This window comes from Oxyura jamaicensis, chromosome Z (assembly GCF_011077185.1).
Source record: "Oxyura jamaicensis isolate SHBP4307 breed ruddy duck chromosome Z, BPBGC_Ojam_1.0, whole genome shotgun sequence".
Lineage (NCBI taxonomy): Eukaryota > Metazoa > Chordata > Aves > Anseriformes > Anatidae > Oxyura > Oxyura jamaicensis.
This window is the reverse complement of record NC_048926.1, coordinates 40,947,344-40,961,843: the sequence shown is the minus strand read 5'-3', so window position 1 is coordinate 40,961,843 and position 14,500 is coordinate 40,947,344. Positions and strand designations below refer to the sequence as shown.

The window sequence follows — 14,500 nt, the reverse complement described above, 5'->3', positions numbered from 1 at the left end:
ACATAATATTATTTATCCCATGAGAGGGCTTTTTCTGCAAGGCATTGCAGAACAAGAGAAGCAGGTACATCTTCAGGTAAGGATCAGAGTTTTCCCTAATTCATATCCAAGCTAACAGCCAGAGCTCTGTCTGTTTCTGTGAGCATTATATCTTCAACAACCTTCTCACTCCCACCTGGCAGAAGTCAGTTAGGCTCGTAGCAGTTTTACTACTTTCTTGGCAGCAGTCCTAGTTTTTTTGCTGTATTCCTCAATTAAGTGTATTTTGAGAAAGAGAGTAGGAGGGAATAAACAGACACATTTTTTTTTCCTTATTTTTGTAGTATCCCACCATTTTCATATGCTCTGAGTTGAGCATAACAAAGTCTTGCTGTTGTGTTTATCACATCTGTATGTTTATAACCATAGAGAAATTGACCAGCTTGACTCCCTGCTTTGAGTCTGTTTTGCCCAATCATTATAATTGTTGAGCAATCTCCCTGCCCTTATCTCAACCCTTGAGCCCTTTGCATCGTATTTTCTCCCTCTCTTATTGATGAGGGGGAGTAAGAGAGCAGCTATAATGGAGTTTGGCTGCCCACCCAAGTAAAGGCCTCTCATGTCTGGCAACAAAGAGAAATTTCACTAGCCTGAAACAGATTATTAGTCTTCTTTTAATTATGGCTTGACATACACTTTACAGGCAGAGACTGCTTCACTTTGCCTGATGCAGAGCTGAAAATACTCAAGAAACGATGTGCGTATATGTGGATAGTTGGTATACTTACACAGTACACACCAACACAAGCAAGGAGGGCCAGCTGCCCAGAAACTTTTAAAGGCAGCTAGCCTCCAAAAACACCAGCCTCCTGTCAGAAAAGGAAGAGCAGATTATAAAGCCAGGGTAGTCTGCGTGAGGGAAGAGGAGCAGGGCACGAAAACTGGGCAGCGGCCCAGCCCACTAGCCACAGCAGACCGGGGCCCTGGCCACCACAGCCCCTCGGCCACCACGTCAAGCACGTCCTGCTTCCTCAGGCGCTCTTGCCAGGTGAGAGGCATGCAGCGAGCGGTATCACCAGCTCTGCCAAACAGACAGAAAATTAACACGCGTGCTCCCCGGCCGACTACGGGCAAATAAACCTGCCACCTGTCAGCTTGCATCCTCGTAGGCGGGAGGCAGCAGCTGGGGCAGCCGCCAGTACACGCTGTCTGACAGCACCCTCTCCAGAGGCCTGATATTATTACAGCTCGCACCTCGCCCTTCACGCGTTGAATTAACTTGTTCTGACTGCGTGACAGCTCTGACGACTGCCCGCGCCGAGGCCAGGAGCCGGGGTCGCATGCTGCTGCATGCACAGCCTGTCACCAGCCCCGCCGCTAACACCAGACAAAATCTTGTCAAGGGAGATAAACTCCTCCCGAGACAGAGGTAAGCGACTCAACTCATGGCATGGCTTGTGAGGGCTTTGTTCAGTTCAAGGACAGGATCCTCTGACAGGAGAGTTGCATGCAGGCAGGAAGGTGTGCGTATATGTACGCACACCACATGGAGGGAGAGGCAGGCCGGCTGGGCTGTCTGAGCTGGGGCAGGATTGCTGGCAGGGCTGTGGAAAAGAAACAGAACAGGAAAGAAAACAAGCCACGACCTCCCATTTCATGGTTACATGAAAGAGAAATCCCTAGCCTAGGAAGGAACTATGAAGTGCTGCAGCAGGCAGACCTTTTTGCAGCATGCCTGGCATAGCCAGTTCAGCCTTGCAGAAAAGCAGCCTGATGTTCAGTGCTTCTTTCATCCCAATCATTCACAAGCCTTCCTCCCCATCATTCACGAGGCTACAGCCTAAACATGAGTCCTACTGGCAATTTTGCACTGACATTATTTTTAAAGGGAGCTCCTGCAAGGTATTGCCTGTCCTGAATTTTAGTGGACTGTACCCCAAAAGGGAGGGAGCAATATAGTTAAGAACAAACACAAGTAAACGAGGAGTTTTTCTCCTCTTGATATCAATTATAGAAAGTTTCCACACTACCTTCTACCCTAATATATCAAGGACCTGATTTTACCCACTGTATTATTTACTAAAGTACTAAATGATGGAGACATACAGCTTTTTTTCTTACTCAAATGAAAATGTTCACCTTACCAAGCATGTTTGGTCAGGATATATTGAAAAGACTTGCTAAAAATAATGCTTACTTTTGGAAGGCATACTTAGTCCATAGTTGGTCTGGCTGCTTTGCATTGCTGCAGTAACACAAAGCTTTTACCCCCAGGTTAAACTCCGATGTAAATGGAAGTTACAGCTGCCAATATAGCACGAAACAGCTGGTTTGTTTGTTTTGTTTTGGCTCACTAGCTTTGCTGATATAAGGAAAAGGGAGGATAGGCCTGACACCGGTAACATATTGTTTTACAAAAATCCTTTTTTTCATGAGCTCTGCAAATGAAATTTATCTATGGAATAGGTTTTATCAGGATCCATAGAAAAATTAAAGTGGTTTTATATATGTGTGTGTTTATATCTTTATCCTATTGAGAATATATATTTTTTTAATGGACAGTGAAGAACTTTTGTTAAAATTCATGTGTTTAAAAAAAAAAAAAAAAAAGCCAATATTTTTGGCAAAAACAGGAAATGTTTAATACAGCTAACAGGGAAATGGCATCATTCTGAGAGAACTGGTTGTAGGATGGGATTTCTATACCTTTAGTCCCATGCCTCAGTGACCAAATGTTATTGTAACTGGCACACATTCTGGCATTTTCCAGGCAATAAGTCAAAAGCTCAACAGGTTTGAGACCACGGACCTCACTCTAGAAGCAACTTCATCTGTACATGACCAGTAGGATAGTATGGTTTTTTTGGTCTTGCCTGTGACATACTGTTTTCTGCAAACATCAGAAATATGAGAGTTTTCCAGGCTTTACCTCCTCTGAAAGACCTACATGTCACTGAACAAATTAATAATAAGTCTCTTTCTGCTTATGTTTAAAACCATACTCAACAACTGAAATGTTCTATTTAAGTTAAATGAGTGAAAGGCTTCTTTGCCAGTTGGTGCTTTATTAAAAGTTTAAAATGTAAGCAAGAAAACTAATGTTATTATCAGTCCACAAAATCACCAGGGCTAAAATGTTGCCAAAAATTATTATAGATAGTAGCAACATGTACAACCCAAAAGCTAGCATCAAACACACCCAAGACCTGAAGGGTTTTTTTTCTTTCTTTGTTGGAGCCATATACAACATGTAGTCTTCCATAAAAGAGCTCAGGAAAACAGTTCCCCATTCCATAGCACTCTAATGGCCATCTCTAACTTACAAAACAAAGAAAGTGAAAATTAAACTAGTGTCTTATTCTATTCATTCACAGGAAGCCCTTGATTTTCAGAGGAATGTCTGATGAGCAATAAGTCAGGAGCTTCAGAAGTGGAGGAGCCTGTTAGCAGAATTTATTTTCTTTTTTAAAACTTTGTTTAGCAGGTATTCTGGGCTTCATGAGTTGTGACCCTTTATTCATCATACCTGCCCAACAGAAAAAGCATAACTTTGCATTGATCCCTTTAATTTTGGTAATTTTTAGCCTTCTTCTAAAATAAAATACTCCCTTTTGTTTGGAGGAAAAAAACAATTAAGTTTATATCTAGTCAGTATGTTCATGTAATGAAATCCCAGAATGTGTACACTTATGGCTGAAAACAGAAGATGACAAAAACTAACACATCAGGTTTTTCTGCCAGTGTATCACTGAAATGATTAGGATACTCCTGATCCACATTTAGCACTCAAGTGATAAAACATACCTGGTCTGTAGGAGACATTTAGTATACCATGATTCACATGGGGCAGTTTGCTCTCCAAGCCACCCATCTTTTTCATTTCTGCTGGCCAGAAGTTGCAAATTGCCCTTAATTATTCAGATTCAGTAATAACTTCTGATTTTACCCTCCAACAGAACAGCCTCCCTGCCATTGAGTAGTGATCAATCCTCTGGTTACTGCGATTTTAAACTGCCTGCAAATGATTAAAGATTTAATTATTGTAAAGTCTTAATGCATTATACTGATAGCATGATAAACCTCCTTGATCAGTGATTTTCTTCTACCTACCATGGCTTCCAGACAGAATAATACCTCTTGCTTTTGAGTTTGCAACTTTAGACACTGCTGTTGACTTCAAGCAATTGAAAACTGCAGTAGGGATAGTACAGTGTAACACTTTGTCAGTGAACAGAAGCATTGTGTGATAGCCTCCAACAGAGCATTATGAGAGTACAGGAATGACAGTACACTGCATTTGAAAATGTTGGCTTCTTATTCCTAACTCAAAAAAAAAAAAAAAAAAAAAAAGTTGCAATACACTGTAAAAGGAGCTAGCCACCTCAAAAAAACATGTTGTACTGGGTCTGGCTGGAATGCAGCTCTTTTTCTCCGTAGCAGCCCATATGGTGGTGCTATGCTATGGATTTGTAGTGAAAACAGTGCTGGTAACACACCAGTATTTTCACTTTTGCTGAACTGTGCTCATGCAGCATTTAGGCTTTCTCTGCTTCTCACAAACACACACACACCAGCAATGAGGCTGGGGTGGGGGGTAAGAAGCAAGGAGAGGACAGAGCCGGAACAGTTGACCCCAACTCACCAGAGCAATATCCCATACCATATCAGGGAATGATAGATTGATTTGGGTTGGGAGGCATCTTAATGATCTGGTTCCAACTCCACTGCCATGGACAGGGATATCTTTCACTAGACTGGGTTGCCAAAGTATAGTTGCTTTTAGTTTTAAATGGCAAATGTCATAGAAACACACAAAAGGACACATGGCACAGGTGAGATCACCTTGCATGCTAAGCCCTAAATCTATGCAGTAAAAAAATCCCATGCAAAACAAACAAACAAACAAACAAACAAAATAACAAGCAAAAAAACACTGATGATTCTGGCACAGAGGTGGAAAACAACTTCTTGCTTCCGAATCTAATATGCTACACTGCAACGTAAATTGTGGTTTTATCCTTTTATCAGAAAATTCTGAAGTAGCCTCAGTGCCCACTACAGTTGAAGCAATTTCTGATGCCTCCTGGCAGAAGGAAGGGGCTGTATACAAGTGCACTGCCCAAGCAGCAGAGGCCCTGCTACACAGCTCCCCTTTGACATAGCCCTTATTCAAACAAAAGCGTCAATTTATACGTAGAGAAGAAATCTGACTCGGATTGTTTTAGCAGAGAATTTTTTAAAGGAAGCCAGTGAATCAGATACTCTGTCATAAACAAAAACCTATATGTAGAGCTAAGGCAGCTGAGGATTATGGCTTTCCTACATCTTCATCAGAGGAAGCTGGACAGTAATATTGTCCCACTGTTCTCACTCAAAACCCACACTTCACCACAGGCAGCATTTTCTGCATGACTTTTTCCAACTTTCAGCGATGGCATGCATGCTCAGCCATAAAATCTCAAGGAAAGGTGGAAGGAGAGAGACATTTGTGATTATGGTGTTTGTCTTCCCAAACACCCACCACACATGCTGAGGCCCTGCTCTCCAAGGAGTGGCTGGACATCTGCCTGCCCATGGGAAGTAGTGAGTGAGTTCTTTATTTTGCCTGGTCTGCACGTGCAGCTTTTGCTTCACCTCTTAAACTGTCTTTGTCTTGATTCATGAGTCATCTTGCCTTCTTTCTGTTTTCTTCCCCATCCCACAGGAAAGGGGAGTGAGGGAGCGGCTGCGTGGATGCTTGGCTGCTGCCTGGATCAACTCTCCACACACAGCCCACTTCTTGTTTTCCGTGTAAATTCCTAATAGCTACAGAAATCACCCTGAACAAATCAAAGATAATCCTTATGGTTCTTATATATTATTTTAGGTCTCTTTTAACACCTCCCCTTATGTGGTGGAACTGTGAACACGTGTCTCCTGCTTGTCTCTTATTGCTGAAAAAAGTCACTAACAAGGCAAGTGAAGTTCATCTCACTGGGCAAAGAAAAAGGAAAGGCTGAACAAATCTTCCTACATTCCTTTACCAAAATGTTTGTATTCACATCCAGGAACAGCTCACAGTAAGTTGGGAGAAAGTACCATGGTTAATTATGTAGTTTACATCAATCTCTAACATTGGAGGAGGCATTCTAGACAGCCTATAGGAGGAACTTCCCTAATGTTGCTGTTGCTCTGCTTCTGTGTCCACATAGTCCACAGTCTTTACAGTAATCCCACAAATATATTTTGTTATACAACTTGCACAGCCAACCATGTTAAATTTGCAAATTTTACCAAAAATTGATTTCTTTATTACCGACAAATTCATTCAGGTAAGAGTATTTAACCACGATGAAGGAAAAAAAGGCTAGGACTGTGCATCATAGAATACAACTTCTTTAAATGGGATTTGCAGTGTTACTCCCACCCTGTGCAAGTGGGGGCACCCCTATGCAAGCAGCTACTGCATATGTGGTTTTGCTGTACATCTGCTGCTCAGCACAAAGACCTCTCAATGACTTTTTCAGAGAGAACAGAATGGCACTTGATACAGAATAAAGTTCCTCTTCTTGCTGTTACAGGCAGTTGCCTAAGGATTTAGCCAGCTAAAGTCCTAAAGCTGCTGAAAGAAGGCAAATAAGATTAGTAGCTGCTCTACCTGCTCAGCTGTTGGCATCTTCCCATGTAGCAAAAGTCTGGCTTACTCTACCCTATTAACTTTTTAGACTTTCAAATCTTCTGACCTGAGAGGATGCCTCCCAGGTGCCCTATTAGAGGAACTTCACAAGGTTTCTGCTACTCTGGTTTCACCAGGTATTTCATTTCATTTGGGGGAGAGCAATCTCAGGTAGGGTTAATTCTCTGTGTTATCTCACAAAGCCTTAATCTGAAAACAACTGATGGAGTGCCCACAGCTGTGGCATTTTGACAATCATTCATTTAAGCATATTTACAGTATGAATATTTTGTATAGTGATATATAACAACTGTGTTGCAATCTTCATTAACCCAATCAATAATGCTGTAATTCATATTCCAGTTCATTTTGTAATTGGACTTGTCAGCATGTGGTTTTATGATCATATACTATAAAACAATTAGAAACCATATAAAAATAGTATTTTTGACATTTTTACTCATAGCTAAGACTCCTAAACGCCTAAGTTTCATTGGATTATGTTACGAGCTTACATATTTCAGAATTCCCAGCAGGACACCTGAATCCAAAAAATATTGCCGTGACTTAATTATGCCTATTAATGAAGTTCTCTAAATTTCCAGCAGCCTGGAGCTTTATGGTGAACTTCTGAATGTCAAAACTCCTTTTGCACATCTGAAGCTCATTCAGAATCTGGCCTTGATGAAACTCATTTCAGTAAATTAGGCTGAGACAAGCTATGCAAATTTTAGATCATTAAAGGGAGAGGGAGTCTTGTGAAACAAAGTAATGGTTACACCATTAAATGTTAGCATTAAAAAAAAAAAAAAAAAATCCTAGCATTAATTATGTAAATTTACTTTTTAAATAAAGAGAAGAACACAGTCTCAAGTTAACTCAATACATTCTAGGTATATCAGTCTCAATAAATACAATCTTGGTATAGTAAAATAAATGTTTAAGAAATTCCAGTTTGTCTTTTCTATGAAATTATATCTTTTGTGTTTTCCAAAAACAACAAAGAAGAAAAGTAAATGATAATGCTCACACACATACACACACATCTCCTATTTCAAAACAGACATATATGCTAGTATTACCTACATACCTCTACAGGCTATTCAATTTTCTACCACTTTGGGATACAAGATAGGAAAAAGCTCCCTAACAAACGCTGGTACATCTTTTACAAGAAGAAGATGGGAGAGTTCTGCTCTTTTTTATAGTAATAGATTACGCATTTCCAGAACCCTGCATTGCTCATGTTACTTAGAAGTTATATATCACAGAGAGAGGTAAAGTCCACCTTTCTCTCCTTTTACTATTATGATAATCAGTTCATAAAATATTTACAAGTATTTCCTCTCTTTTTTTATTTTGAAGGCAAAATAAAGAGAGAGTATTTTTCTTTCTTCTTAAAGGAGTGTGTATGCATGAACACATATGTGAGGAGACGTAATTAATTTACTTTTTATAACCTTGTTTGTAATTTAGGGGACCCTATCATTACATCTTGATTGCATCTGCAATTATCTGATACCAAATGTTACTTCTGTCACCTGTTCTCTCTCTCTGTTTTCCTTTTTTTTTTTTTTTTTTTTTTTTTTTTTTTTTAAAACAGCTTATAACCATTTCCTGTTGCGCACTGGCTGAGAAAGCTCTCTTAAGTCCCAAGTGCAAATCAATAAGTTATAGTGATTCATAAAAATAAGACTGTCATCATTATTATTCAATTATTGCTGGGTATGTGGAAAGGTTCTTCAAGAGCTGGATGTTTCTTCACTAATATTTATAATCTGCATTGAACAGTGTTAATGAATGAGTGGGTGTACATTAGGCTGAAATGTGGTGGTATTTGATTTATACTAAGTCCAGGTCTGATTGTTAATGTTAAATCCATTAAAGTGTCTCTTAGATCTGCCTTAATGTACTTCCCTGCATACAATAGACATTAAACATTTGCATTTACCTAGCTTTTCATTATTGGTCGGATATTTGTCTTTATTACATTACCCTATGATACATGGGACTTGCAATATTTTGAAAAATAGCACTTTATTAAAGCTTCACTTGTCAGAAGCCAATGTCTTAAAATTTATCAGTGTGTTTAGCAAAAAATAATCAGCTGATGCTAACAATATAAGACAGAATGCTACTTAACCCTAGTTTATAAAACCAGGATGCTCAAGGAAGAAATCCACATTTGATCTTGAGGGAAAAGGAATTCACAGTTTGCATTTGGAAAAATAAAAGATGTTATGTTTACCTAAGCTGCCACCTCCTGAGCATCTCCAAGGGGAGAATTCTCTAGCTCAAAATTACATTCTCCTGGGGAAAGAAAAAAGAAAAAAATGTAAACAGGAAAAACAAGGTAGGGATAAATAGGAAAACAAGGTAGGGAGAACATGTAGGAAATTATCAACTTCCAGATCAGGTCAGATATTTCACAGCAATTCTGCAAAGGCTGTTGAGTATTAAATAAACAGGCTGAATACAGCATTCTTCTCATCTACATGAGTTTTCCACTCACAATACATAGAAACCCAGCCAAGGCCAGGTCAATCTGGAGTATATTTCTGATACTGTCTCCATGCAATACTTCTTTTTTCCTTACCTGAGAGTTTTTGTTCATGATGAGAGTCAGTCATTCTGTCACTCTTTAGTTATTTTCAGCCACTTTTGCTGAAGGAGTAAGCCAAAATCAGAGCCTTGTAGGCTTTATTTTATCTTAAAAGAAGTGATTGGTATTTCGATAAAATGCAGTTCATTTACAAGAATTTCTTTTCTGCTGCAGGAGACATCAAACATCATACTTTCATTGCTCACATTCCTAAGGCTTTTCCAGCCAAATATTTAACTCACAAATTACTCTAATATTCCATCCCTCTCCTCTCACCCAAGTATTTTTTTTGCCCAAACTAATATCTAGCAAACCTTCTCCATCCAAATCCCAAATAGTCCGGTATCGGTTTGTGTAAGTGTAGGAATAGACTATTAGTTGTCCGCCACACACAGTACATGAAGTTCAACAACTGAATTTTGCAATCTTTGTACAGCCAGTGTTGTGCAGTAGATGTTAGTCCAATTCAGAACTGTGCCTTTGCAGCAGTGCAAACTGGTTAGAAGCACGCTTTTATCAGCTCCCTGGGGGGTCCTTCAGGAACAGTGTAGAAAACCAACATTAGGTATAGAACAATATATGTGTCAGAATAAGGTTTGGCCTAGAGGTCCCGTGCACTTGACCAACCCTGGCCAAATGTCAAAGGGCAGCTCCTGCATCTTGGAAAGGATAATTGTCACAATTGTTCCCAAAGAACAAGACAAGCCTTGGTGCTTCCTCGTCTGCTCTTGGATTTGAGCAGTTTTCGTATTGTTCTTCACTCAGGACTCTGTCTGAAAATAGTGTAGATCCAAGTGTATGCACCACATTAAATTATTCCAACACATTTGGAGAACACATACAAATGTTCCAACAACAAACATCCCCTTTTATTTTGTCAGTTATATAATAATCTAGGTAATCATTGACATTATGACTTTTTAATTGGGTTTTCCGAAGCTCCCTTGCTTTGTATTTTTACGTTCTTATCTCTTTTTGTAATCTAAGCAGTGAGCTGAATCTTTTACCAAATAATCCTGCCAGCAAAGGCATTCTGGGTCTTTTTGCGTGTATCATTCTGGACTTGACTAACTTGAAAGTATGTCCGTTTTGACTGGTAAAATCTTTTGGATATGTCTGAGCATAGCTCTTCTCAAAACTTAACAGGGAATTTCCTTTAAATCAACCCCTTAAAGTTGTTTGGGATAGAAAGAGTTGTGATTTATTTATTTATTTTGGTCTTTCTTACTATACAGGGATTTTCCATCTTTTTTTGGGAGGGTGGGGGGTCATTTTTTTGTTGTTTGTTTGGCTTGGGTTGGGTTGGGTTTTTTGTTTGTTTGTTTTTTCCTAGGCCTGACAAAATGTGGCCTTAATTAGAGAGGTCATCTGCCTTCCCAAGCTGGAACGAGCTTTCTTGACTCCCAGAACTTGGAGGAAAAATGAATATGCAACTGATACATGCTCATTACCACAAACAGAAGAGACTACTTGCAGATGAATGTTGGTTCTTGGTAGTACCATGGATCCTGCTGCAATCTGTCTCCCAGATAAGACACCAAATTGTGCAAAATGTTGCTGTCTCCGTTTATTGGCAATTTAGCAACTAGACAGCATTGATAACAACTGAATGTAGATCACTGAAGAGCATTTCTGGTCACACAAAGGGTATACATTAGATTCTGAAAATGTCAGTACATCCTTTTAAAACATCACAATCTCTTAAATAATCTGTCTTAAAAGAGGAATCCAAAGAGAATGGACATTTGACAACAAAACGTCTTTCTCCCTGCTACGACTGATGGCTAGTTTCCTGCATCCTGCTTTTCAGTGGTTAGCAGATAAATTTTGCACCAGAGCTGCCAGGGAATTTTGATGTCTCTGAGGCATTTTTTGTACCCTGCTGACCCTGTCCAAATAATAATAATAATAATAATAATAATAATAATAATTAAAAAAAAAAAAAAAAGTCAACCTTAGAGTAATTAAGCAGGCATTAAGTTGCACAGTCACCCCTGCCTGGCCACACTGCCTAGGAAATCCTCCCCTAGCCAGAGTCTGGGATTTTAAAGTTTCCACCATCCCATCCTAGTTAATCGGTCAGCTTCAAGGAGGTGACAAAGTCATGAGGATCTCAAGCGGTCTACCAGAGCAACATTACAGAACTGAAAATGCAGGCAACCTATTAAAGCTCCTTCTATAATAAAGAGGCTTCACCCTCTTTTTAGCTAAAAGTGCCTTTTCACAGACTATAAAGTCATAACATTGCCATTGTCAATTTAGGAATTTGTTTTCCTTATTGTCATAGGAAATTTATTAAAGAAAAAAATATATAAATATTCTCAAATTTCAATAGCAGCATCTTGTTCAACATCCTGTCAATTATATTATTTTTAAAGGTTTGGGCTTTGGTATGCAAGAGTATTCCTTGTTTAAATTTCTGCCCCAGGTAAAATAAAGGTTATTAATTTGTGCTTAAAAACACAGATGTTTCTGTATATTTCCTCCTTCAGACAAACTGATAGACAGTGCCTGGTATGAGAAAGGTATGTCTTGTTACAAGATGAGTGAAAGCACTTCCTAAATAAATTATACTTTCATGAAATTAATTTCTTCTTATTACCAACAATAATTCATACATTTGCAACAACCTAAGTGGAGAAAAGCTAAGGCATAGATGACAAGACATGAAATCTGAGGCAAAGTGAGATACAAAACCTGAACTGTTCTCTCACCCTTGTACAAGATCCCTCTAAGGGAATGCCAAGGTTCATTAATAAGACAGTGTAGGAAACTTGCTATGACAAGTTACTTTGCCTACAATTAACTTGCACAGGGAACAGTGTTTGGCTTTGGCTGCTCTAATTCACTGCCAGTTCCATGTAGTCTGCTTCTAGAAGGTCCGTCAGCGTTATGAGCATAAACACTATAGTGCTCCTGCACTACAGAGGTTCAGGAGGTGTTTAAAAAAGGGAAGTAGCTTTCTATTAGGTATGCACTCTCTATCTCAACACATATTTGCCCTCTTATGGCTTGATCCATTTTCCAGTGCAGATAAGTGTCTTTCCATTTATTTCAGGGTTGGCTGGAGAGGAATGTCTTTCTATGGCAAAGAAAATACTTAGGTCTAGTGAGTTATAAAGACACCTCCTACTTGTGTGTGCCCTAGAGCTCCTGTAAATCACCACTTGCTGTGTTCTCCCATGGTAAAACCCTGCACTGCACAACAGTTTTCTCTGTTTGGTGCCACTGCACACCTGAAGGGTCTGGACACAACCCAGAGGTAAGGATATTATTAAAATAGTACAAATAAAAAACAACAAAATAGTACAAATAAGAAACAACAAACCAATCCATTGAGAAAGCTATGATACTAGAAGTCCAAATTTCAGTGAAAAATATGGTAATTTTATTTGAATAATTTTTTATTATTTATAATTTTAGTAACAAGAGGAAACAGTTAATATGTACAAAAGTTGCACTTCTCGATCTGGGCAGGAAAAAACTGGTGATTGAAGAGCAAAATCAAACTCAGAGAACAAACCAGACTTAGAGAAATAAATGGGCTGTGATAGTACTTAATGTTTATCAAGTTTAAAAAGAAGCATGACTTCTGGAAAAAAGCAGTAATATCCTTTTCCTAGCTATATATTTCTATTCTGCAGCATGCTTCAAAGACAAAAAAGAAGCCCTCAGATGTATATCCTGTCTCAGCGCATACCACACTGTGATACAAGTTTAGAAATCAAGTCCTGATGGAGGGAACAGCTGGCAAAGGACAACTGTTTAATGGGGAATGCAGTTCTGCAGAGACTTCTCAGGAAAGAAAAGCAGAACCTGACCCGATTTTCTATTATGTACTTGCCAGTAAATTAGAGAGTTCCTGAAAGGCTGGCTTTCATTTGCTGAATTCAGTCCCAGATATCCAATGGCTATCAAGGAAAATTCAGTCCTAAACATGCAAAGGGACAAGCTTCACCATGTAGGCTGTGAATAATACCTTGAAGTCAACAGGACCGATAAGAGTATATAAAGATATACATCATTAACTCTCTCAAACTAGTGCCTTACATAGAATTCATGGTATGCCTTCAGTTTTATGGGCATTAGCCAAGTAACTTTATAAGGAATACTGTTCATCACCAAAAATTGTTGCCAGCCATATATGCAATGATTTGGCTTGCAGTATTTTAGCAGTATTATACAGCTGTCCTTATTCACTATATAAATAATTTAGTGTGTTGTCCATTAGATTGCAAAAATTTTCATTAAAATTGTCTACAAGTATTAATGCCAAATGTTAAAAAAAAAGATCTGAATTTACATTTCCCATGTGTTTGTTTCTTGCATATCACCCAACAAATAGACCCAGCTCTATTCTCCAATATATTCTACCTTGTTTTAACTCAGTTAATTTAATTAGTTAATGTAATATCTGTTAGTAAGTGTATAATGTTAAACATTTGTTTCTCTTCAGAGGTACAGAAAGAGTTTGAACATGAGACCAGACTCACTGACCAGAGCCACTGACTCACTAGGGACATATATGCCGGTACCTGCAAAAAAGGTATAGACTTCTAGTTCCAGCTAGATTCTTAACTTCCAGTGGTCTGGGGTTAAAGTTGGCCCTTTAAAGTCTTTTACGGTTTCAGGCTGTATTTAATCCAAGAACATGCACTTTCCCTACTGTCAATTAAACTCTCGTAGCCCACTGCCAGTGAAGCCTGTCCTGGTGACTGTTTTCAATTATTCACAATGAGAAAAACCTTATTCATACACATACATGCACACATGCAAGGACTTGGATTTATACATTATATATATGTATATACATACAAAGACGTGTCTAAACATGGATTGATGTGCCTATTACACACTGTTACTTTCCCTGTTCTTTCCCTATCTTATATAGTATACATGTGAGATACAGGACTGACATAAAATAGATTAAGATAAGGTTTAATTTTTAAAAAGTTTCATCCAGGATTAATATTGTATCCAAAACAGAGGGAAAAAGAAATAGTTCACCTGTCTCATGAAGTTATTGGCAAAAATATTCACAGAAGCAGCCTGTTTAAGAAAATAATGCACAGAACTTACAGTGAGCAAACTCCACACCTGCACAAAAAGCCCTGCTCCCAGAACTGTGTCATCCTCCCAGACATAGCAACATTTTTCACAGTATACCAGGAGATATTGCAAGTGCTTCAAATACATCCTGCATTAATGGAAAACAATAAGAAAGAAAGAAAGAAAGAAAGAAAGAAAGAAAGAAAGAAAGAAAG

The 14,500-nt window shown here is 38.7% G+C and overlaps 1 long non-coding RNA gene across 1 annotated transcript; it reads right to left on the bottom strand.

The window, feature by feature from the left end:
- Nucleotides 1–671: 671 nt before the first annotated feature.
- On the bottom strand, nt 672–14,428 carry LOC118155720. Its single transcript, XR_004745984.1, has 3 exons — nt 14,316–14,428; nt 8,883–8,944; nt 672–1,583 (listed from the first exon to the last, which is right to left on the bottom strand). It is a non-coding gene; the product is annotated as an uncharacterized LOC118155720 (long non-coding RNA).
- Between the last annotated feature and the right edge of the window lie 72 nt (nt 14,429–14,500).